The sequence below is a fragment of the Carlito syrichta genome, unplaced genomic scaffold, assembly GCF_000164805.1.
Source record: "Carlito syrichta isolate Samal-C Ts95f unplaced genomic scaffold, Tarsius_syrichta-2.0.1 Scaffold287512, whole genome shotgun sequence".
NCBI classification, from domain to species: Eukaryota; Metazoa; Chordata; class Mammalia; order Primates; family Tarsiidae; genus Carlito; species Carlito syrichta.
In genome coordinates, this window is record NW_007231608.1 from 1 (window position 1) to 24454 (window position 24454).

Below are 24454 nucleotides of genomic sequence, written 5' to 3' on the forward strand. Positions count from 1 at the left end.
TCCCCCTCTTCATTCTGTTTTTGAGGGAAGGTGGGGTTGTTTTTATTTCTCTTCTGCAATGACCTGTTCTTCCTTATGAGGTTCTTCTGGTTTTGTTCACTTTTCCCTCTGCTTTACAGTCTGTCTATTCAGCAGTTTGCAGTCTTGGTCCGTTCAGAGAATCTCACCAGTTCACCTATGCCGTCGCCATCTTGCCCCGTCTCCCTCCAATACATAATTTTTAATGAATGAATTTAGGCTTTTGGGAGTCCCCTTCTTAACTGCCTCCTAATAGTCTATTCTCCAGGTATGGTTTCAAAGTAATACTTTATAACAAAGCATTAGAATCTTATGCCTTTTTCTTTTTTTAAACAAGATCTAAAGCAGGGGTGTCCAACTGATTGATGGCTAGCAGCCCCTGTGTAGCTTTAGGATAGGATCTGGCCACCAGAATGATCAAAGTATAATTAGAGGGCTGGAACATCCAGGACCACTTTCCAACATCTTAGGAGGAGAAAGGCACTGAAGGTTAAGTTGCCTACCATTGGCTATCCTGGGCCACAATGAGTAACCTTTTGGCTTTCCTGGGTCGCATCAAGAAAAGAGGAGTTGTCTTGGGCCACATATAAATTATATAATATAGTTAGTGTATATACATAATAAGATTTATTTTATTTTTAAAATATTTTTATTATAAAGTTTGGGAAACTGAGAACAGTATAAAACTAGTGGGAAATTTGACCTTGTTTTTGTGAAAATCATCTCTCATTGTGTGCCTCAATGGAAGTGGTTGAAATTTTTTGTGAGTTCCCAAGGTGCTCGTCAGAAGTGTCTGTTCAAATTTTGTGCTTCATATGCTTCATAATGGAAAACAGCTGCTCACAAATGTGTGTGCTGCCACAAGCAATGTCATGAATACAATGTGATTGTGTACTTCAAAAATGGAACTACACATGGGGTCATGAAGAAAATAAATGTTGAAAAACGCATGATGTTAAAATATTTTGGGGGACTGCATTAGTAGCTGTCCTGGGCTACATGTGGTCCACAGACCATGGTTGGACATGCCTGTTCTAAAGCTTTTCCTGAGAAAGGTGATCTACTGCTACTCCAAATGTATTTATCCAGATCTGTCTTCTAAGTTCTCTGGGTACCTCGAGTTTGATACCCCCCAAACTGCAGACATTTTCTTTGACCCTTTTCTGAACCTTTGAAATATACTTTGTCATCTGGCTTCACCATCCTAGTAGATAACACCTAGTAAATAGCACTGAAATACCAAAGCAGGGAAAATCCTGCACTTTAGCCATTCCTTATCAGCTCACCAATCCAGTCGCTCAACCAAGGTCTGTATTTTGAACCTGCTTACCCCCTTTTCTTATCTTCTTAAACCATATTTCACTCAGACCTATAATTCTAAAGCACTCTTTTTTAGTTCCCCCCCCCCCCCATATTCATTCTGTCTTTGCATTGCTGCCAGGATGATTTTATTAACACATATTTGTAATGATCTAGCTCATCTGCTTATTGAGTAGATCCCCATTACATGAAGGGAAAAGTTCATATTCTAGCGTGGCATATGTCTTTTGTGGCTTGGTCTGATTTCCTGTTTTATCTCTCCATCTTATTCCAGTTGACTGTGTTCCGGCTTTTACCTCATTACTCTGCTAACCCTCTTTTTCTTTGTTGTTTTATGCCTCATCCTTTTGCTCATGCTGCTCTGTCAAGAAACCCTTCACACCTTTACTCTTCACTTTACCTCTCTCTCAGCATAAGGCCCTAACTCTGTAGCATTTCGTGAGCTTCCCAGGTAGAACCGACTGTTCTTTCATTTGTTTTCTCACTGTATTTTCTTTATTTTAATTGTAGAACTAGTGAATCATACCTTATTGGTTTTATTTATATTTTATCTTTATCCTTACTTGAATATAGGGCAGAATCTGACTTTTATTTATATTTTCCCAAGTTACAGCTTCTCCCGGGATAATGCCTATGATATGATAGACACAGGAACCGTTATCTTGCTGACTGACAGAGAGGGTGAGTGAGTCAATGCGTACACAATTTTATGATTTTTTTTTAATAGGAGGGAGCAACCAAGTCAGTAAATGGAGCAACAGAAAATGGTCTTATTGAAAGTGCTCCATGAGAGCAAGTAAATAATGACAATTGTATTTTTGTGCACAAAAATTACAGTAGTGGTAAGCTAGTAAATATCTATGAGCATTTTTTCTATGAGTAAACACTATTATGAAAAATAAAACTAATTAATCCATGTGAACCCCAGAATATTTATTTTAAAAATTTTTTTTCTTTTTCTGTATTTGTTTACACTACCAACTTCTTTCTGAAACTCCTTCAACCCTCTCAGAAATATTTTGCAATTGTTTTTATTTTATTAAACTGTGAATGGATATAGACTTGTGTATGTCTTTAAGATTCCCAATAACAAATATCTTATGAATTTTTCTGTAAATAATTTTTATAGATATGGTGTCCACATTAGAATCAAGTCCAAAGGACAATATAGAGTCATTTTTGAATTTTAAGGTACTGTCTATTGTTGTTATTGTTATTTTAAAAATATAGGCATTGAGTGATGTTAATACCTGAAAGGGAATGCTTTGACTTAATCTCTCCCCTATGCATATGCCCATAAGAAATTATTTTCTTACCCTTTTCAGCCCATAATTAGCAAAGTAATTATGTGCTAAGTAGATTACTGCTGCATGGAACAGTTCTGCTAATTTTCATGATTCATCGAAGAAGGCAGTGTAGTATAGTGCAGAACAAAAATATAATCTCAAGCCTTTTATTTCAAGGCTACAAGGTAGCTAAAATAGCATGGTACTGGCACAAAAATAGACATATAGATGAATGGAACAAAATAGAAAATCCAGAAATAAAGCCATCCGATTTTTGACAAAGTTGGCACAAATAAATATTGGGGAAAGGGCAACCTATTTATAAGTGGTACTGGAAAAACTGGCTAGCCATTAGGAGTATAATGAAGTTGGATAACTACCTTTCAACCATATACAAAAATTAACACAAGATGGAGCAAATACTTAAATGTAAGATCTTAACATATAAAAATCCCAGAAGAAAACCTAGGATACCCTGCCTGAACATCAGCCTAGGAAACACATTTATGACCAACTCCTCAAAAACAAATGCAGCAAAAATAAAAGTTGATACGTGAGACCTAATTAAAATAAAGAGCCTTTGCACAGCAAACGAAGCTATCAATGGAGTAGACAGCCTCCAAAATGGAAGTAAATTTTGCAAACTATGTGTATGCCAAAGACTGTGTGAAAATTAAATGAATAACACCAAAAAACAAAACAATACAAGACAAAACAAATAACCCCATAAAAAAGTAATCAAAAGACATGGACAAATACTTTTTTTTTTTAAAGACACAAACAGACAACAGAGAAATGCAGATCAAACACAATGAGATACCATCTCACACCAGTCAGAATGGCTATTACTAGTGTCAAAAACAGCAGATATTGTTGAGGTTGCAAAGAAAAGTGAACACTCATACACTGTTGGTGAGAATGTAAGCTACTGCAGCCCTTGTGGAAAGCAGTCTGGAGATTTCTCAAATAACTAAAAATAGATTTACCATTTCACTCAGCAATATCATGACTGGTTATATATCCAAAGGAACATAACTCTTTTTACCCAAAAGACTCCTGCATTCATGTATTTGTCTTAGCACTATTCACAATAGCAGAGACATGGAACCATTGTAGGTGCAGATCAATGATGGATTAGGTAAACAAAATGTAATACATGTACACCATAGAAGACTACTCTGCCAAAAAAATAGAATTAAGTTTTGCCTTTTTGCAGCAATCTCAGTGAATCTGGTGGCCATTATTTTAAGCAAATTAAGGCAGAAATAGAAAACTGAATACAGATGTACTCACTTGTATGTGTGATTTAAACACTGGGTACACATAGGCATAAAGATGGAGACAACAGCCACTGCAGCTGGTAGTCATAGATAAAGGTATTCTTTTTTATTATTTTTATTTTAAAGATATGGGGTACAGTTCAGAGTTAGGTACATAAGAAGAAGCTGTGTTATTACTCATACAGGAAGACGGCTGGTTACCACTTTTGTAAACTTAGTATATACTACAAAAAATATGGAAAATGTGGCTCATTCATTCAAACAGAAATTAAGCACAATTTACAAGAATCTTAATGGCAAGTTATAGTATCTTATAATTATATGATAATGATAAAATTAAAGTAAGCAGAAAATATTTCAATGACTAAAATCATGACAATTAAAATGTGGTACATATACACGATGGAATATTACACAGACATTAAAAAAAAGAACAAAATCATGAATTTCGCAGCAACCTGGATGGAATTAGAGTTTACAATACTGAGTGATCTCTCACAGAAACAAAGATCTGAGTATCACATGTTCTCACTCATAACTGGACCTTGAACAACTATTGTAATACAATAAGAAAAGAATTGACAGTGGCAGGAAACTATGGGGGTGGGCAGAGAAGGGGAAGGGAGGTGGGATTAAAGGTAGTCAATATCTGTCTGGGGACGGTGGGGCACACCTCATCAACAAGGATACCTATACAATGCATATTTGTATACCTAACTGTTAACTGTACCCCATCATTTTAAAGTAAAAAATATGTATTAGAAAAAAATAAAAATAATAAACTGAGTCAAGTGATAAAATCAATGAAACCATAAAAGTCATTTTTATGGTGTAAAGTAACATTTACTCTTAGTATCAAATTTTAAAAGTTAAGGAAGAAAAGAGGAAGCACAAAAATAATGAAATGGAAGTATCAGACAACTTATGGAATGGTTCTGTTGCTGACAAAGATGATGATTAATTAACTGAAGAAAGGAAGAGTGGAAAAGTTGATAATCAGCTATTTCCCAGGTAGGAGAATGAAGAGCATAATAGGTATGCTTGCAGCAATATTTAATAATAGAGACTTCTTATTGAACTATAAATCTAATTCTAATTTGAGCTAATAATTATGATTGTTTAGTTTTTTTAATTTTTAAATGTAAAAAAAAATTTTTTAAAAGACACAAACAGCCAACAGAGAAATGCAGATCAAACCACAATGAGATACCATTTTTGACTTTTTTTACTTAAGTCACTGAAATTACCTTCAGTGTATTGTAGCATCCATCCCTTATTATTTGCTTCAATTTATTAGATCCTTTTTCTTTCTAGAAAAAACCTAGACACCAATTGTCAAACTTTTGTGCTCACTTTCTATATATCAGGACATTTTGTTGCTAGTTTTTTTTTTTTCCTGTGAGTTCCTTCTTATATTTTGCATCTTCCATAAAGCTTTCCTTGTATTCAGATCTAACTTTTCGTATGTCAACTCTCGTATATCACAGCATATCATAATTGTATAGTTACCTGTTTTTTAAAGCAGGGAATTTACATTTCTGGGTATACTGTTGGTATGTTGTAACTGTTTTTGAAGTAATAAACGAATTGAGATAAGGAAGAGTTGGAATTTTACATATTCTTTAAAAATTTCTTTGTCAGTGGAATTACTAGAAAAGATTGGCTTTCTCTTGGAACTTTTAACGTAGTAATTCTGCCTTTAATATAAAGGAAGTAAAGAAAGGTAAAAATGAAAATTAGACCTGAAAAGAAGCTGTGATTTCATCAGTGTCTGAATAGGCCTGTTTACTAATTGGTGATCTGCTACAAGTGAATGAAGAAATCAGTTTAAGTGAAGTTGATAAGGTGAAGGACAGTATAATGTATACATTTCCTAGCTGCCTGTGAAGGAGATTTTAGCTGTGGTTCCTTTTTCTGGAAATAAAAGAGTGTAGTCCGCCAAAGCTAGGATATACTTGACAATGTCAAAGTTATTGAAGTATAGTTCAAGATGAGAATCAATGACGTTGACCTGGAGCATTTTTGGCCAGTGGTTCCTAAAGAACTGTGACTGTAGTGGACGGACGTAGACAACTCTCAAGAGAAGATTTACCAGGAAAGGTGACAGAGAAAAGTATCTTCACTGAAGAAGGTGAAATAGTAATGAGGCTTGTTTTTCCTTTTTTTACATTTTAAAATGGAAACTATTAGAGTAAGCATGTATACTCTAGGAAATGATTCAGTAGAGAAGAACATGTTTATGAAAGTTAATTTTGTTTGCATGTCTCATCATTAGAAAGCTTGACACATTATCTCCTAAAGTTTTATAGTAAATGAATTGTTCACACTTCTATTCATGTATAGTTTTCTGATAAGAGGTCTTTGCTTCAGAAGTGGTTCAGAAAAGGAATATTTTATGGACTTGAACATGCAAATAAGGGCCTAAAAATGAAACTATCATACATAGATTTTTAAAATGTAGGTAATAATCGTGTAAATACTTAGGCAATACTGAATAGAATTTCAGTATGTCTTGATGATTATATATATTAAAGTCTTTTTGATACAGTACTCTCAAATATCAGCTGTGTCAACTTTACCATTGTTAGATTCTGGAGTGAAAGGGGGATACTTTTTGTACAATAGAAAAGCAATCTCTTGACAATCTACTGCAGATTATTATTTTTGGATTATAAAGTTCTAAAGTATGAAAACTGTCTCTTCTTGGACTAACACTGTCAATGACATGTATTGTGTATTCACTAAGTATTTGTGGAAGGCATGAAATGTATAGCTGAATTCATGAACTGTTGTGGAAAACAGTAAATGCACTATTTATTTGAAAGTCAGTTTCCAAACTGGCCTAGTTATAAAGTCTTTTTATTTAAACAATTGCAAGATTTAGAACTTAATATTTATAATTAAAGCCAGAAAGAAATTGAATAATATGGATTCATTTGCTATTGTATCATGTATAAGCACTAGAAAATAAATATTACTTTCAGAGAATATTCTGAAACATATGCATTGGAGCCAGAATTTTTGAGTTTCATTGCTGGCTCAACTGAGGGCCAGCTCTTTGGGCTTCGGCCAATTATGTGGACTTTCTCTGCCTAGTTTCTTCCTTTATAAGATACCTAATATGTTACCTACCACACAGTATGTTTGAGAGGACTCAAATGACTTTACCACCCAGACGACACTTAGAGTAACTTGTAGTAACTGTGTAGTAAGTCTTGAAGAAGCTACCTAATGTCATCATTAGAAAAGGATTTCCATCTCATAAGGATGTCAGTAATATTTTCCAGATTGGTTTTAGTGTCAGTAAAACTTGTTCGTATTTTAAAAACCAATCTCTAAAAAGCTTAGACTCTTTTTAAAAATCAAAAAATGCAAGGAACATGTTTTTTCTTTAGCTTTGATAATCAGAAAGCTCGCTCTTTGTTGCAACATTATTAGTAGTATATTAGGGGAACCCAGAAAAACATGGAATTTATTTATTAAAGAATTGTGTATTTTTTTCTTACATGTTTAAGTTTTAGTCACCCTCCAAGTAATCTCTGTTTGATGAAATACACCTACCGAGATGTGTTTTCCACTGCTCAAAACAGTTTTTGAACTTGTCAGTTTCTTTTTTTATATATCAATATTTTTTATTTTGATATTGTGGGGTACAGTTAAGGGTTAGGTATACAAATATGCTTCATTCAGGTATCCTTGTTGATAAGGGGTGTCTCCCCGTCCCCAGACAGATATTGACTACCATTAATCCCACCTTCCTTCCCCTCCCCCCCATAGTTTCCCACCACCATCAGTCCTTTTTTAATAGTATTATGATGGATGTTCAAGGTCCATTATATGAGTGAGAACATGTGATCAGATCTTTGTTTCTGTGAGAGATCACTCAGTATTATTGACTCTAGTTCCATCCAGGTTGCTGTGAAGTTCATGATTTTATTCTTTTTTATGGCTGCGTAGTATTCCATCGTGGATATGTACCACGTTTTTTTAATCCAGTACTCTTTTGATGGACAGCATGGTTGGTTCCAGGTTCTTGCTATTGTGAACAATGCTGCAATAAACATACATGTGCAGCTATCTTTTTTATAGAGTGATCTGAGTTCTTCAGGGTGTATTCCCAGGAGGGGGATTGCGGGGTCATATGGGAGGTTGATATTTAGAGCTTTTAGGAATCGCCACACTGTTTTCCACAGAGTGAACTTGTCAGTTTTGATGCCTTTTAGCACTTCCTCCATTTTTTGTGTCACCTCTTTCACATCAGCAAAATATTTCCCTTTGAGAACTTTTGTTCATCAGGGGAAACAAAAAAAAGTCAATGGGATGGGATTCGGTGAATGGGGAGGGTGGAGCACGGGGGTCTTACCATTTCAGATCTAGAACTGCTGAACACTCAGCGTGATGAGGGCAGGTGCATTGTCATGGTGCAAGAAACAGTCACAGGTTTGCCACAACCAGGGTGTTTCTTCTGCAAATCGTGACACGATCTCCTCAAAACTTCCAGATAAACACTTTGGTGTACTATTTGATCCAGAGGAACAAATTTTGAGTGTACTGCAAGGCACCTGCCCTCCAAAAGATAATTCCAGCTTTTGAGGGGTTCTCCCTCGTCCTGCCTGTGTCTCAGTGCTACCCTTTCTGTTTATGGTTGAATTCCCTTTTGTAGAAAATTACTGTATTCTACAGTATTTGCAAACTATTTTCCTGTAAACTTCATGAGTAGGAGGAGTAAATTACAAAAACTGAGACACTCTGTATTTCAAAACAATAATTTTGGATATTTTTGTATTTTACCTGAAAGGAATTGTTTGTTTTTTAGGGCTGCATAGAAAGCATCAAAGGCATGAACAAGGTACTGTAAAAACAAACAGATAACAATAGCGACAAATATATATTTTCTGAAAGATACTATTGTTAAAAAGTACATCATATAAGTTAAGGTGGAAAAAACGAAGAATCTTTTGTTGTAAAGACATTTATTTTCAAAAAGTGGTTAAGAAGGGCTAGTCCTTGATAAAGGTATCCTATTGAAGATATTAACTAAAATTTTTAAAGAAGTATTTTTGTTTTCACTGATACACAAAGATGGCTGGTTACTACTTATTTACATGTAGTACATGGTATAAATATTGTGGAAACATTTTTAAAGTGTCATTTATTTTATAGGACAGAGATCAAATGTATTCTGTAGATGCAACTGATGACTTAATTATCCAAAACAGCCTCAGAGGATTGTGAGTTGCCTTACCCTAATGATAAGTATTTTATACTGCTTATTGAATAACTTGGAATGGATTGTAAAGGAGGATTATTGCATGAATATAAAGCCTTAATATGTATCCTACAGCAATGTGTGATTGCATTTTTTAGCACTGCAACATAGAGCACTGTATATCGTAGAGAAATTTGTCTCAGAAATAAGTTAATTATTTATGTTAAAATAGAATGAGACCTATTGAATATTGTATACTCCCAGCCAAATCTCTACAATAATTCTATTGTACTTTTCTTAGGGTGAATGTAATGGAACTCCCAGTCTTTTTGTTGACTCACTTTCTTTCTATGTCTTTACTTGAGCTTAGGTTACCATTACCTTCCCTGTCCATGGAATACTGCAAGAAGCTTAAAACTGTTTTTCCTACTACAACAACTTCTGCAGCCATGGTCTACTCTGCAGCCATACATATTACTTCCTTGCTTAAAACCTAGCTACCATGTCTTATTGCTGTAGATTTAAAGATCTCACTCCTCCAGTTTTATATTTCTTGCTTTCTCTGTCCCAACCTGTTAGATGTTTGTTCTGCAATCATTAGCTTAAAAGAGGTACAATTGTTATATGATAACACGAACATATATAAAAATTTTTGACATATGTATACACACGTGAAACCATAATCAAAATAGTTAATGTCTCCATCACCCACAAAAAAATCCTCATGTCCCTTGATATGCCCTTACTAAGAAACTGCTCAGTTTTTTTCCAAGGTAATTTGTACCATTTGTTTCATTTGCATTAGCAGAATATGACAGTTCCAGTTGCTGTACATTATCGCATTTAGTATTGCCATTTATTTTTCATTTTTAGTGAATCTGATGAGTGTGTATTGTGCATATCATTATGATTTTAATGTGCATTACCATAATGAATAGTAATGTTGAGAAACTTTTCATGTGTGTATTTTCCATTTGTGTATCTTTAGAGAATGGTCTGTTAAAATCTTTTGCCATATAAAAAGCTAGGTTGTTTTCTTATTTGTTGAATTCTGAGAGTTGTTTATATATTCTACATAGTATTTCTTTATTAGTTATGTTTTTCACAAGGCTTTTCCCCCCCATTGGTAGGTTGAGTTTTTATTCTCTTAATGGTATCTTTTGAAGAGCAGAAGTTTATACGCTTGTTTGTTTTTTTGACGAAGTCTAATTTATCTGTTTGTTCAGTAATGGATTTGGCCAATTGTGTCTTACCCAAATAATTTTTGTATAGCACAAGGTCACAAAGATTTTCTCCTATGGTTTCTTTTTAGAAGTTTTAGAGTTTTACAGTTAGATCTGTGATCTATCTTTATTATTATTATTTTTTTATAAGGAGGTAGGCATGGAGTTAAGTGCATTTTTGGGGTATGGATATCTGGTTGTCCCAGTACTATATGTTGACAAAATGAAACTTTCTCCACTGTATTGCCATTGTGACTTTGTCAAAATAAGTTGGCATTATATGTGTGAATCTATTTCTGGATTTACTATTGTGTTGCATTAATTTACATATGTTCCACAAATTAAAATGGGGTTATGTCCTGATAAACCCATCATAAGTCAAAAATTCATCTTGTAGCTCAGTAAACCCATTGGAAAGTTGAACATTCAGAAGTCGAACCAACTAATTAGGGGACTGTCTGTATTTGACTTTCTTTATTCAGGCTTAGTGTCCCTAATCCAAAAATCCCAAACCTAAAATTTTCCAAAATTTAAAAATTTTTGAGTGCCATAATGACTCCACAATGGAAAACTCCACATCCAAACTCAGGTGCATATCCTTTGTTTCATTCACAGAGTAATTAAAACTGTTGTATACAATTACCTTCAGGCTATGTGTGTAAGATATGTGTCTTTCATATTTAAACTTGAATCTTATCCTGAATATATCTTATTATGCATATGCAAATATTTAAAAATCTTCAAAAATTCAAAATATTTCTGGTCTCATTTTGGTTGAAGCATACACAACCTTTATCAGTATCATATGGTTTTTACTACTATAGTTGTATAATAATTCTGAAATTAACTTTCCAAATTTGTTCTTTTTTTCAGGATTATTTTGACTGGTCTAGATCCTTTGTATTTCTATGTGAATTTTAGAATTAACTTGTCAACTTAAAAAAACAAAAAAACCTGCTTTGCCTGATGGGTATTAGAGTGGGATTACATGAATTTATAGATTAATTTGAGGAGAATTGACATCTTAACAATAGTGAGTCTATCCAATTCTGAACAAAGTACATCTCTCCATTTATATAGGGTATATTTAATTTTTTCAGTAAAAGATTTGTAGTTTTAGTGTATAGACTTTTCCATATCTTATCAGATGTATCTGTATTTCATTTCTTAAATGAAGTTGCAAATGATACTTCTAAATTTTTAATTCGATTGTTTATCCTAGTTTATAGAGATACAGTTGATTTACGTATGCTGATTTTGTATCCTTCAAACTTGAGGAACTCATTCATTATTTCTAGTAGCTTTTTTTTTGTTAGATTTGATTAGACATTCTGCATAGACCAAAGATAGTCAAATCTTCTCGTTTTTCAAAATACTCTCTTACTAAAGATAGTAAATATTTTAGACTGGTGGCAAAATGGCCTCTGTTGCAGCTAATCAACTCTGCCAATGTACTATGAGAGCAACCATAGACAGTAGATAAATGAATGAACCTAGCTGTGTTCCAATACAATTTTATTTACAAAAACAAGACTGTGTTCTACAGGTTGGAGTTTATGCACAACCTTGATCACTTAGAAGGGATTTGTAAAGGCTGTTTTACTTTTTCCTTTCAACCTAGAAGCTTTTTATTTATTCTCTTGCCTGACTGCACTGACTGGAATCTTGGTTTCCCGTGTTATTGGTTTCAGCATTAAGGCTGAATAAAAGTAATGAAACCAGACATTCCTGTGTTTTTCTCATCTTATGGGGAAAGCATTTCATTTTTCACTATGACATAGGCTGGCTATAGGTTTATCCCAGACACCCTTTATTATGCTGAAAAATTCCCTTGTATTCTTAGTTTGCTGAGCGGTTTTATTCTCATCAAGAATGAATGTGAAATTTTGCCAAATGCTTTGTCTGCTGAGATGATCACATGATTCTTCTCCTTTAGTTTAAAGTGATGAATAACTATGATTTTTGAATGCTAAACCAATGCTGTGCTGCTGGAATAACCTCATTTGTTTATGACATATTATACTTTTAATGCATCATTGATTTCTATTTGCTAAAGTTTTGTTTAGAAATGTTTATAAAGACTTTAACTGAGCAGTTTTAGGTTCACAGCAAAATTGTCAGAAGGGTACAGAGGTCCTGGCCCCACACATGTATGGCCTCTCTCATTATCAACATTCCTCTTCAGAGTGGTACAGATGTTGTGATGGATATACCTGCATCAACCTAATCAAATATAATAATTACCCGAAGTTCATAGTTTACATTAAGCTTCACTCTGGTTGTGCATTTTATGGGTTTGGATGAAGGTACAATGGCATGTATTTATCATTATAGTATTACGCAAAGTATTTTCACTTTCCTAAAAATCCTCTGTGGTCTGCCCATGTGTCCTTTCCTGCCCTTCCCAATTCTTTGGCAACCTCTGATCTTTTTTTACTGTAGACAAAGTTTTTGCCTCTTCCAGACTACCATAGACATTTTAGTTTCATTTATATCGTTTCATCGTTTGGTAGCTCATTTCATTGTAGCACTGTACCACATTCCATTGTTTATACCACAGTTTATTTATTTGCCTATTGGAAGATATCTTAATGTCTTTAAAAATTGGTTGAATTGTTGCATGCATGGTCATGAGGCAGTCTTATTTTTTGGTAATACCTTTGGCTCAGGGTAATGCTGCCACTATAGAAGGAGTTGGGATGTACTTCTTCACTATTTCCTTTTTTGGAGAGTTTATATGGATTTATATTATTTCTCCTAAATTGTTTGGTAGAATTCACCAACATTCACTATTGGGCCTGGCGTTTTGTGTAGGAAGTTTGTTGACTATGACTAAGTTTTCTTTTGTAGATATAGAACATTTCAGTTTATCTGTTCCCTCTTAATTGGGCTTTGGTAAATTTCTTTTTTCAAGTAATTTGTCTATTTATCAAAGTTGTCACATTTATCCACATACAGTTCATTATATTACATTGTTGTTGCTGTTGTTTTTGGATTTGTAGAAACTGTAATAATGTCACATTACTCATTTTCAAAATTGGTAATTTGTAGCTGAGTGTGGTTGCTCACACCTGTAATCCCAGCACTTTGGGAGGCCAAGGCTGAGGGTTCCTGCTTGAACCCGGGAGTCCGAGACCAGCCTGGACAATATAGTGAGACCTTGTCTCTACAAAAAATTAACTGGGTGTGATGGCACATGCCTCTAGTCTCAGCTACTCAGGAGGCTAAGGTGGAAGGATCGCCTGAGCCCCAGAGGTCCAGGCTGCATTGAGCCATGATCATGCCACTGCACAAAAGTGAGACTCTTACTCAAAAAAATAGTAATTTTTATCTTTTTTTTTTCCTGAGCAGCCTGCATAGATAGAGGTTTATCATTTTTATTAATATCCTCAAAGTGTTTGGGTTCATTGATTTTTTAAATTGTTTTTCTGTTTTGTTAATTTCTTTTTTGATGTCAAGTTCTTATGGCCCACTATAGCAAAATACCATAGACTGCTTATAAACAGCAGAAATTGGTTTCTCACTGTTCTGGAGGAGAAGATGTCCAAGATCAATGCGCTGTCAGGTTTGGTGACGAGGAATCTCTTCCTGGTTCATTTTTCATGTGTCCTCATATGGAAGAAAAGATAAATTCTCTGGAGTCTCTTGTAGAAGAACACTAATCCCATTTGTGAGGGCTTTGCCCCTGTTGCATCCTAAAACCACCACCTCCTGATAATATCACCTCCATGATTGGGTTCCAGCATATGAATTTGAGGGGACACAAATATTCAGACATTAGTTTTTTTGTGTTTACTTTTCTTTTTTACTAGTTTTTCAATGTAGAAGTCAGTGTCATGAATCTGAGACCCTTCTCTTTTTTTTTTTTTTTGAAGTCACAGAAATTCATTTCTACTTTTAAATTATTTTTATTTCATTTTTAAAATGTAGGGTACAATTTAGGGTTAGGTATACAAATGGTCATTATGCAGGTACCCTTATTGATGAGGTGTTCCTCCCCACCTCCCCTGGCAGTTTTCTGCTACTGCCAATTCCTTTCTCATAGTATTACAATAATTGTTCAAGGTCTTCTTATGAGCAAAAAATGCTGGTGTGTTATATAAGCAAATTAAGGAACAGTTAAGACAAAAAGAAGAGCAATCTCAGAAAAAAGTTGAAGTGAAACAACTTGAATGCACTCTAAGAACACTAGATAAGGAATCAAAGACTGTGAAAAATAACTTGAGTCAAGCAAATTAATCTTTGGTAAAAATTTTATATTCTAACTTAATTTTATCAGTATTATAACATTTCTTTGATTATTTATATATATATATATAATTTAGGTCTAAAACCCAAAATGTTATCTTCAAAAAAGAACGATGACATTTATAGCTATAATTATTTATTAAAGATCTTGGCATCCAAGTAGTATCTTGTTTCAGTACCAAGAGCTTTGGAAAATGATGACATGCCATAATATATACTTAGTAATAATTTATTGATAAGTATTTTGTTCCTAGAAAAATTGTTCCATGTCTTTCCCCCATTTTATATTAATCACTGTTTCAAATATGAGAAACCAAAGTTACTGTAATAGAAGTAAGTCTCATTCTTTTCTAAGAGGAACTCTGTACATTTTATCTTAGTGTTTTGAAATATAAGGCTTCCTTAGTATTTATACATTTACCCTGCAGAAGTAACTGTGATGCGGTGGAAGAGCACTAGAAGTAGGTCAAAAGACCTGGGGCAAATCCTGCAGTTTGCTTTTATGTTTAATCTCTCTTTTTCAGAATTATAATAACAATATAAATTCATTGATGTCTGTATGTAAAAGCGCTTAGTTTAATGTTTGGGTTTATCATTTACCATTAAATGTAATTCCTATAACTGACTACAAATTGTTAGAAAAGTAGAATGCCTACAGAATATACCAAGGGAAAAAAAACTTTAAAAACTTTGGGAAATTTGCTGGGCTCTGTGGCTCAGCCTGTAATCCTAGCACTTTGGGAGGCTGCAGCGAGTGGATTGCCTGAGGCTGCGGGCTTGAGACCTGCCTGGGCAACTTGGCGAAACCTTGTCTCTACAGTAAATTAGAAATTAACTGGGTGTGGTAGCGTGCACCTGTAGTTCTGGTTACTTGGAGGGCCGAGGTGAAAGGATTGCCAGAGTCCAGCAGGTGGACGCTGGAGTGGCTGTGAGTGTGCCACTGCACTCCAGCCTGGGTGATGGGGTGAGACTTCAACTTAAAATTAAAAAAAAAAACCCTGTGGAAAATTTCATCTTGTCCAAATTTATGCAGAGTTAAGACTCTTACTGTGGGATGGTATATAGGGTAGACATCAGAGTGTAGACCCATTTTTAAAATATAGTCAAATGTATCAATCATTTATTTTATGCCTCAGAGTTCATTGTATTAATAATTTATGAAAAGGTTTTTTTTTTTCTAATTCCAAGATTCTTAAAAATTCTCTTATGGTTTCTGTTTTACTATCAATTTCACTTTCTTCATACACATCTTTGAAGTTTGGGGAATTTATCTTGGATAACATTTGAGGTTTTGATCCAACTTTTTCTCCAGTTAGACATTCACTAATGTGAACCCATTCATTGTAAAAATGTACAGGTTATTCTTTAATTTCATACTATGCTGCCATAAAGAAGACCAAGATCATGTCCTTTGCAGCAGTGTTGATGCAACTAAGTGCGCTATCTATTTAAATGAACTATCACAGAAACCAAAAACTGAATACCACGTACCACGTGTTCTCACTCATAAGTGGGCACAAGACATTGGGCACGCAGGAACAAAGGTGGGAACAACAGATGTTAGCTCTGCTAAAGTAGGGAGAGATGGAGGGGGGATACGGGATACACAACCACCCACTGGATACAATGTTCACTACTGGGGGTAAGGGGGTTTGCTAGATGCCCAAACCTTACCTCCACACAATTTATATATGTAACAAATCCTCACATGGACCTCACAACTATAAAATAAACTTTTTACTGATGAAAAAAATTTTCAGAAGAAATCATATAAATGTATTGTATTGAATGTTAACTAAATGTTTCTTTTCTGTTACTTAGACTTCTTATATCATGAAAACAAAAAAGATCTGTTGAAATGAAAATTGCATGTTGAAGACAGGAATTGCCACGCTAAGACAGGAAATACACAAAATAAAAACTAAGAACCAGGAAAAGGAAAATAAATATTTTAAGGACACAGAAATCATGAAAGAAAAGAATGAAGACTTTCAAAACACTATCAAAGTAAATGAGGAAACATTAGCACTAATAGTACCCCAGTTCAGGAGACAGATTAATGTTCTGACAGCTGAGAATACAATGCTGAATTCTCAACTGAAGAATGAGAAACACAACCAGGACTGGAAACAGATGTTGAATCAGATTGTTATGGACTGTCTTCTGCTACACGTGAGCATGGTCAGAGTGAGACATCAAAAAGAGACCTAGAGCTGCTTTCCAGAGTGCAAGAGATGAGCGATTTCATCTACAGAACAATATAAATTTAGATTTGTTTCACCTGCAAGTTAACAATGGGATTCTTTTTCAGAGCTTTCTAAATCCAAAAGTAAATTCAGTATTCTAAAAATGAAGCTTCACTGCACCAGAGCTGCTCTCAGAGAAAAGACAGTGGCTGTAGAACATGTACAGAGAGACCTAAGACAAACACAGTGTCAACTGAAGGAAATCGAAGAAAGGTATCAACAAGAACAGGGTGAAGTGAATAAATACATTGGAGAGCAGGAAGATGTACAAGAGAGATTATTGCAGCTACAGAGTAAAAATAGGTTGCTTCGACAGCAGCTGGATGAGACTCAGAACAAAGTTGATAGTCAAGAAAAGACAATAATTATCATCCAAGACCAATTTTCTTTAGAGTGAGAAGCAACATCTTCTGCTAGAAGAGAAAAGTAAGGTGTTAATCAATGAATGTTATCAATTATAAGAGATTGTATCAATATAAAAATGAGAACTCAGAAACAGAAGTATCAAGAAAGAGAAAGATCTTTCGATCTTTCTGGAAGTAAACTTGAAGTAATGTTTGGTTTTGACTAAATGTTGAAACTTGAGGAATATAAAAATGTATAGATTGTAAATGTATTGATATATCAACCTAGAAAGATACCTTATTTCCAGCCAATAAAGTTAGACCTGAGGGATGCTTTTCTTTTAATAGACATCATATCCCTTATAACATTGTAAGTCTTTACAAATAGTTAATCGGTATAGACTAATACTAATAATGCAGTGTTACACTGCTGAAATAATAATTTTAATGTCTTAATATTGCCATATTTTAAGACCATATGAAGCAGATACATGGAAAATGCCCTTGCCTGAAATGAATATTTGGACATTAAGTTTCAATTGCGTTACTTTGACAGTTAATTCTAGATTTCCCAAATGAACCAAAGTGCATTGCCTTATCTTGTTTAAACAAAAACAAAAAACAAGGAGGCCAGGCTCGGTGGCTCAGTCTGTAATCCCAGCACTTTGGGAGGCCGAGGTGAGTGGATTGCCTGAGCCCACAGGTTCAAGACCCACCCAGGCAACTTGGTGAGACCTCGTCTCTACAATAAATCAAAAATTAGCCAGGCATAGTAGCGCACACCTGTAGTTCCAGCTACTTGGAAGGCTCAGGTGGAAGGATCACTGGAGCCTAGCAGGTCGAGGCTGTGGTGGCTGGGAGCGTGCCACTGCACTCCAGTCTGGGTGACAGAATGAGACTCCAACTCATACAAACAAACAAAAACAAAAAAACAGGAAAAACTTTTAACAGTGTAGAATTTACCACCATCCATCCCACCCACATTCCTGTTTCTTTTTTGAGACTTCAGTGCATTGGTAAGCATTGCAAATTCATCAGGGGTCCAATGAATGCTGGGTTGAATCTGTTGTCTAACAGAATACCAATTTGGCAGGAAGATAACATCTTCCGTGCCCTTAAGTGGATTCAGTAATCAACAGAAATGTGGACCACCCCAATGGAATGTATTTATTTTAAAATATGTATTCTTACATGTTTAAGCATCAGGCACTTTCTTTTTTTTTTTTTTGAGTTGGAGTCTCACTCTGTTGCCCAGACTGGAGTGCAGTGGCCGCTTCCGGCCACCACAGCCTCGACCTACTGAGCTCTGGCGATCCTTCCGCCTCAGCCTTCTGAGTAGCCGGAATTACAGGCATGTAATTACAGGCATGTACGCCCGGCTGATTTTTTGATTTATTGTAGAGATGAGGTCTCGCTGCCCAGGCGGGTCTCGAACCTGGGGGCTCAGGCAATCCACTCACCTCAGCCTCCCAAAGGCGCAGGATTACAGGATGAGCCACTGAGCTGGACTAGGCACTTTCAAAGTACCCTCCATTTGATGCAATACACTTATTGATATGCTTTTTTTCTTTTTACTGCTCAAAACAGTTTTTGAACTTGTACATTTTGATGCCTCTTAGTACCTCCGTTGTTTTTTGTTTTCTCTCTTTTTCATCAGCAAAACATTTCCCTTTGGGAGCTTTTTTCATCTGAGGAAACAAAAGTCAATCATGGTGAGATAGAGTGATTAGAAGGGGTGGGCCACTGGGATCATGCTGTTTTTGGTTAAAAATTGCTGAATACTCAGCACCGTGTTGAACTGCCGCATGTTGTTCATGTAAATCGCCCATCATGAAATGGATGAATGCATTGAAATAATCTCAAAAAAAACCTAAACAAAACAACTCATTGAAGTCGATGCAGCTACCTTGTACGCTGATACTGATGGGTTCCTACAAGACTTACCTAAACAAGGACAGCCTGTACTTCAAGGGGCCTGTCCACCAAAAAGATAATTCTGGTTTTTTTTGGGGGGGGAGGGGTGTCTCCTTTCTTACATGAAGAAAAGGTGAATTGGCTGCGGTGATATTTTTTACAGTATATATGTTAGAGTTAAGTATCATTAACATAATTTAACAATAAGGTGATTTACACAACCAGTAACAGAAATATCTCATCAGGGAGCTGTGAGACACCTTCAACAAGAACTGGCTGATGCCCAAAAAAACAACAGTCTGTGTCAGAGACTTCACTAGTGGTTGTTTCCTGTTATCCTGGTAACTTACAAGATGTGACAGATTTAATGAAGAAATTATTTCAAGTCAGAACTCAAGTCAATTTTATGAAATTTGACATGTCAACAGTTAATTTGTATCTGGTTAAATGCGCTCAAGTGTTTTAGGATACTAATTTCAGTGCACAGCTTTCTTTTGTATTTTCTTTATAATTAACTTTATTACAACTTAATCTTGCTAGTACACTGATTTCTTATACTCTGACTTTCATTTTATCACATTTTTGTTATAATTGCATGTATTTTTTTCTTATAGCATTTGCCCACAGGGAAGTTGAGAATTATACATTATTCCTCACAAGAGTTGAGAGGAAGCCGGGCTCGGTGGCTCAGCCTGTAATCCCGCGCCTTTGGGAGGCTGAGGTGAGTGGATTGCCTGAGCCCGTGGGTTCGAGACCTGCCTGGGCAGCAAGACCTCATCTCTACAATAAATCAAAGCGTGGTAGCGCATGCCTGTAATTCCGGCTACTTGGAAGGCTGAGGTGGAAGGATCGCCGGAGCCCAGAGGTTGAGGCTGCGGTGGCCGGGAGCGGCCACTGCACTCCAGTCTGGGCGACAGTGAGACTCCAACTCAAAAAAAAAAAAAAAAGAGTTGAGAAGAACGTATTTTCTGTTAAAATAGGGATTTCTCTATTGCCACAGTGAGGCAAACAAAATGAAATCAGGAGAATGTTTGATAAAATGTGCCAGAAAATTCTCACTTTTAAATCTTCATCTTTGTGAATGGACACAGAATCTTTCACGGATTTCAGATTAATTTGTATAGAAAGGCTATTAAACTGTTCTCCAAAATGCAAATATTTTAGATTAATTTACAAACTATTTGAGAAGTTAGACATTTCCTTCATTTTCCTTTCATTTCATTTTATATCATATAAAAGCAAAGACATATTTGGCTCATGAATTGTATGTACATTCAAAATAGAGAACTAAGACAATTATCTTGACCCTGCCATGGAATTTTTAAAACACAGGTTGACTGAGATGTAATTCACATACCACACATTTCATCCATTTTAAGCGTACAACTTAGTGTCTCTCAGTATATTAATAGAGTTGTGTAGCCATCACCATGATCAATGTTAGAACATTTTCATTACCCTGAAAAGAAACCCAGTGTCTCTTAAGCATCAGCATCACTCCACACATGATAAGCTTCCACCTTCCAGTCCATGGGCAATCACGATCTGCTTTTTTGTCTCCATAGATTTTCCTGTTCTGGACATTACATATAAGTATAATCCTACAAAGCAGAATCTTTCATTACTGGCTTCTTTAACTTAGCATAATTTTTTTTAAGGTTCATCTGTGTTGTAGAAGATATCACTACTACTTTGCTTTTTTTGGGGGGTTGGAGTCTCACTCTGTCGCCCAGACTGGAGTGCAGTGGCCACTCCACTGCAGCCTCGACCTGCTGGCCTCTGGCGATCCTTCCGCCTCAGCCTTCCGAGTAGCCGGAATTACAGACGTGCGCTAACCACACCCGGCTAATTTTTGATTTCTTGTAGAGATGAGGTCTCGCCAAGTTGCCCAGGTGGGTCTCGAACCCGCGGGCTCAAGCAATCCACTCACCTCAGCCTCCCAAAGGCGCAGGATTACAGGCTGAGCCACCGAGCCCGGCTTACTTTGCTTTTTCTTAACAAATACTACAATATTCTCAGTTGAATTGTTCTTCACTTTTGGTTTATTATGAATGATGCTTCTATGAGCATTTATAAGTTATTGTGTGGACACATGATTTTTACCCTTGGACTTTATTCTTAGAGTAAATTGGACTGAATTCACTTTCTATCTTTCTGCCTCACCCATGCTGTTCTTCTTGCCTTTTCAGTTTTGGTTCATCTAGCCTCAATCATTCAGATCTTGCACAACTTCCCCTTCTTCACGAAGCTTTTCCTGACTGTTCTCTCTTTGCCCTTATACTTCAGCGCTTGTCTACTCTGTGCAGAGCAGTTTAGCCTATAATTTCACATTGCTTTTTTTTTTTCATGAGAGATCAACTTGTCTCATTATAAACTTCTTAAGGGGAAAATAATATTTGATATGATTGTAACCTACTCTTGTATAAATTGAAAATATTTTAGCTTAATGGTTGTTAGGATGCAATCAAATACTTTATACCATACCAGTAAGTCCTTCTTTGAGATATTGACATAGTAATTTTTTTTCTAAATGTATTTTACACAATTAAATGTAAAATTGAAACCACTTAGTCTAATAGAGTTGTTCAATCATATTCTCATGTTTTTCTCACAGTGAACCAAAAAATTCTAAATGTGCCTTTCTTCATTATGTAACCAGAACTGGGATTTATAGATGAATGCCACTTTACTAACTGAAAAGCTCTGGCTGCAGCTGTTCTTGTATGCCGTACCACAAAACCTTAATCTGCTCATCTGTGTGCTTGCTAAAGCAGCACAACATAAACAGTTGCTGGGAATGAATTGATTCAGGACCCTTGAGTTAGCAATAGGGTCCAAGATTTTCAGGTGTGAGGTTCTAGCGTGCCTCTGATGGTCATGAGAGTTACATACATCTCAATCCAGGAGGCGCTGTTTGCACTGTAGTACAAGATCATTGGCCACTGAGTAGTACAGAGAAAAGTAAACTATGAATTATTCTAAGTGGACAAAGAGGACTTCTGGGGAGTGGAGGTGGTAAAAGTTCTATGAAGTACGAATGATGCATTCTGGCTTTCTGCTCCTCACCTGCTGCCACTCTCAGTGGTGTGAAGAATGATTCGGTTCTACTATGGCAGGCCTCCTCTGTTGGCATGCCACCTGACTAAAATATAAAATTTCACGGAAACATAAACCACAATAAAGTAATCATGCTATTACCAGATATCCATATTGCCCACAATATGCTACATACCCTTCTTAGTACTTTACATATATTTCCTAGTTTAACCTTTCCACCATCCCAGTGAGGTAGATACTATTATTCTCTCCATTCTATAGATGAAGAAACGGAGACATAGAAAGTTATTTGTTCCAGGTTATAGGTAGTAATTGGTGGAGCTGGGATTCAGACCCAGGCATTCAAGATCCCGTATTGATACAGTCTTTTAATCTGATCTATGAAACATCTTTTTTTTCACTGAAGGCATCGTATGATTTTTGCAATCACTGACATTGCCAAGGTCATTCACATCTATGCATATTTAAAGTTATTGTTGAGTTGTCTCAGCGTGAGGAGGAAGAGGCAACTCTGGGAGAGCAAGCAGTGGCCTGGATGTCAGAGCAGCAGGGAAGGAGCTCCTCTCTTCATCAGGCTTTGATGACAGCCAAGGAGACAGTGATGGGGAGGAAATGCAACTCGGCAGCCCAGAGGAGGCAGCTGGCCCAGCGGAGGCAGCTGGTCCAAGCCAGGGCTCCTGTGTGTGGCATGAGGCCGTCTGTGCTGCTGTCTTTCCTTCTCTCCCCCTCCCTGGTCACTCCCCAATTTAACCTCTTCTCTCCCTCTCCCACACCCCCTCAACCAGGGGAGCAGTTCAGTAAAGTAAAAAAGAGTTCAACTCCAACCACTACAAGGCCTAGAAGACCTCATAGAAAGAACAGCAAGAAGCCATTGAACATACTGTTAAAGCACAAAATGAAATTGAAAGAGTAAAGGAACAGGCCAGTGAGGAGAGGAGATTTTGAATGTCAGATGGAAGTATGACACACTCCACCAACATTTTATTCAGAAAAGGTCAGAATTATCCCCAACATCCCAAATTTTGGGGTGGTAACTTTTGTCAATGATCCACAAGTGTCTGCACTGCTTGGGGAGGAGGATAGAGAGGCTCTGCATTGTTTAACCACAGTTGAAATGACAGACTTTGAAGGCATCAAATTAGATTATAGAGTAGGTATTTATTCTGATGAGAGTGGTGATCCATCTTCAAAGTCCACTGAAATCAAATGGAAATCTGGAAAGCATTTCATGAAACGTTCAAGTCAAAATAAAGCCAGCAGGAAAAAGCAGCATGAGAAACCAGATGGCTGTTTTACCTGACTTAACTGACCATTCTGATAGAGGTGCAGATGAGTTAGGAAAGGTCAGCAGAGATGATATTTGACCAAATTCATTGCAGTACTATTGGGTTCTGATATGGATAACGAAGAAGGAGAGAGATTGAACAGTACCGTGAAGAAGGTGAGGAGAACGGTGAAGATGAACACGATGATAAAGGAGAGGAAGGAGAGGAGAATAAAGGAGAATATGGCTAAGAGAACACTGAGGGGTTCCAACCTTCTTTTACTAAAGGGTTTCTCCAGCCTCCAGGAGCAATTTGCAGTCCCCCATCCCCACCTTTTGTGCTCATTACTCTGTTCTTGAGGTCTTTTCCCTCTATACCAAGGTTCTCAAATTATTTGAGGGAGGGTGGAAAATACCTTGAGCAGAATACAATGAAAAAAATTCTTTACTCTTTTTTGTTCCAAATTCATTTCTATTCTTTCCTGTATCAACAAAAATGGTATGGAATCAACACCATGGAGCATTATTTGGAAAAAAACAAAACAAAACTCCAAAAGCCTGCTTCCTTCACTCTGCTGGGATCTAGTAGTGCATAAAATTCTAACTTTTTCCTCCTTTCTCTGTAGATGGGGATCAGAGAATACTGTCTGTCTCTATGTGAATATGGACATTTTGTCTCTATATGAAAAGAAACAGTTAGCATTTACCAACAGGATATTTTTCTACTTTCTCTTCTTTATAATTAAAAAAAAAGCTTTAAAGAATGGGGTTATAGATTGTCAGCAAAGTGTGGACTTGAGATGTTTGAGTTAAGTGAACATTTTGAAACATGGCTTCTCTATGGGCATGTTTGAATGTGCTGTTTAACTGATATATTTGCAGTTTAAGATGACAATTTTTGAATGAATTCTCTCCTAATGATACTCTGAGCTCTGGCCACTTGATGGAAAAGTCAGCAAAATCTGTGTGATCTTATTTGGAATTGGCATTCTCTAGCGAAGTTTTGTCGCTGTTTTTTTTTTTTTCCCCCATTTTGAGCTGTTTA

The 24454-nt window shown here is 36.1% G+C and overlaps 1 pseudogene; it reads left to right on the top strand.

Moving 5' to 3' along the window:
* Positions 1-16933: 16933 nt before the first annotated feature.
* LOC110595171 lies at positions 16934-23660 on the top strand (annotated as a pseudogene).
* The last annotated feature ends 794 nt before the right edge of the window (positions 23661-24454 follow it).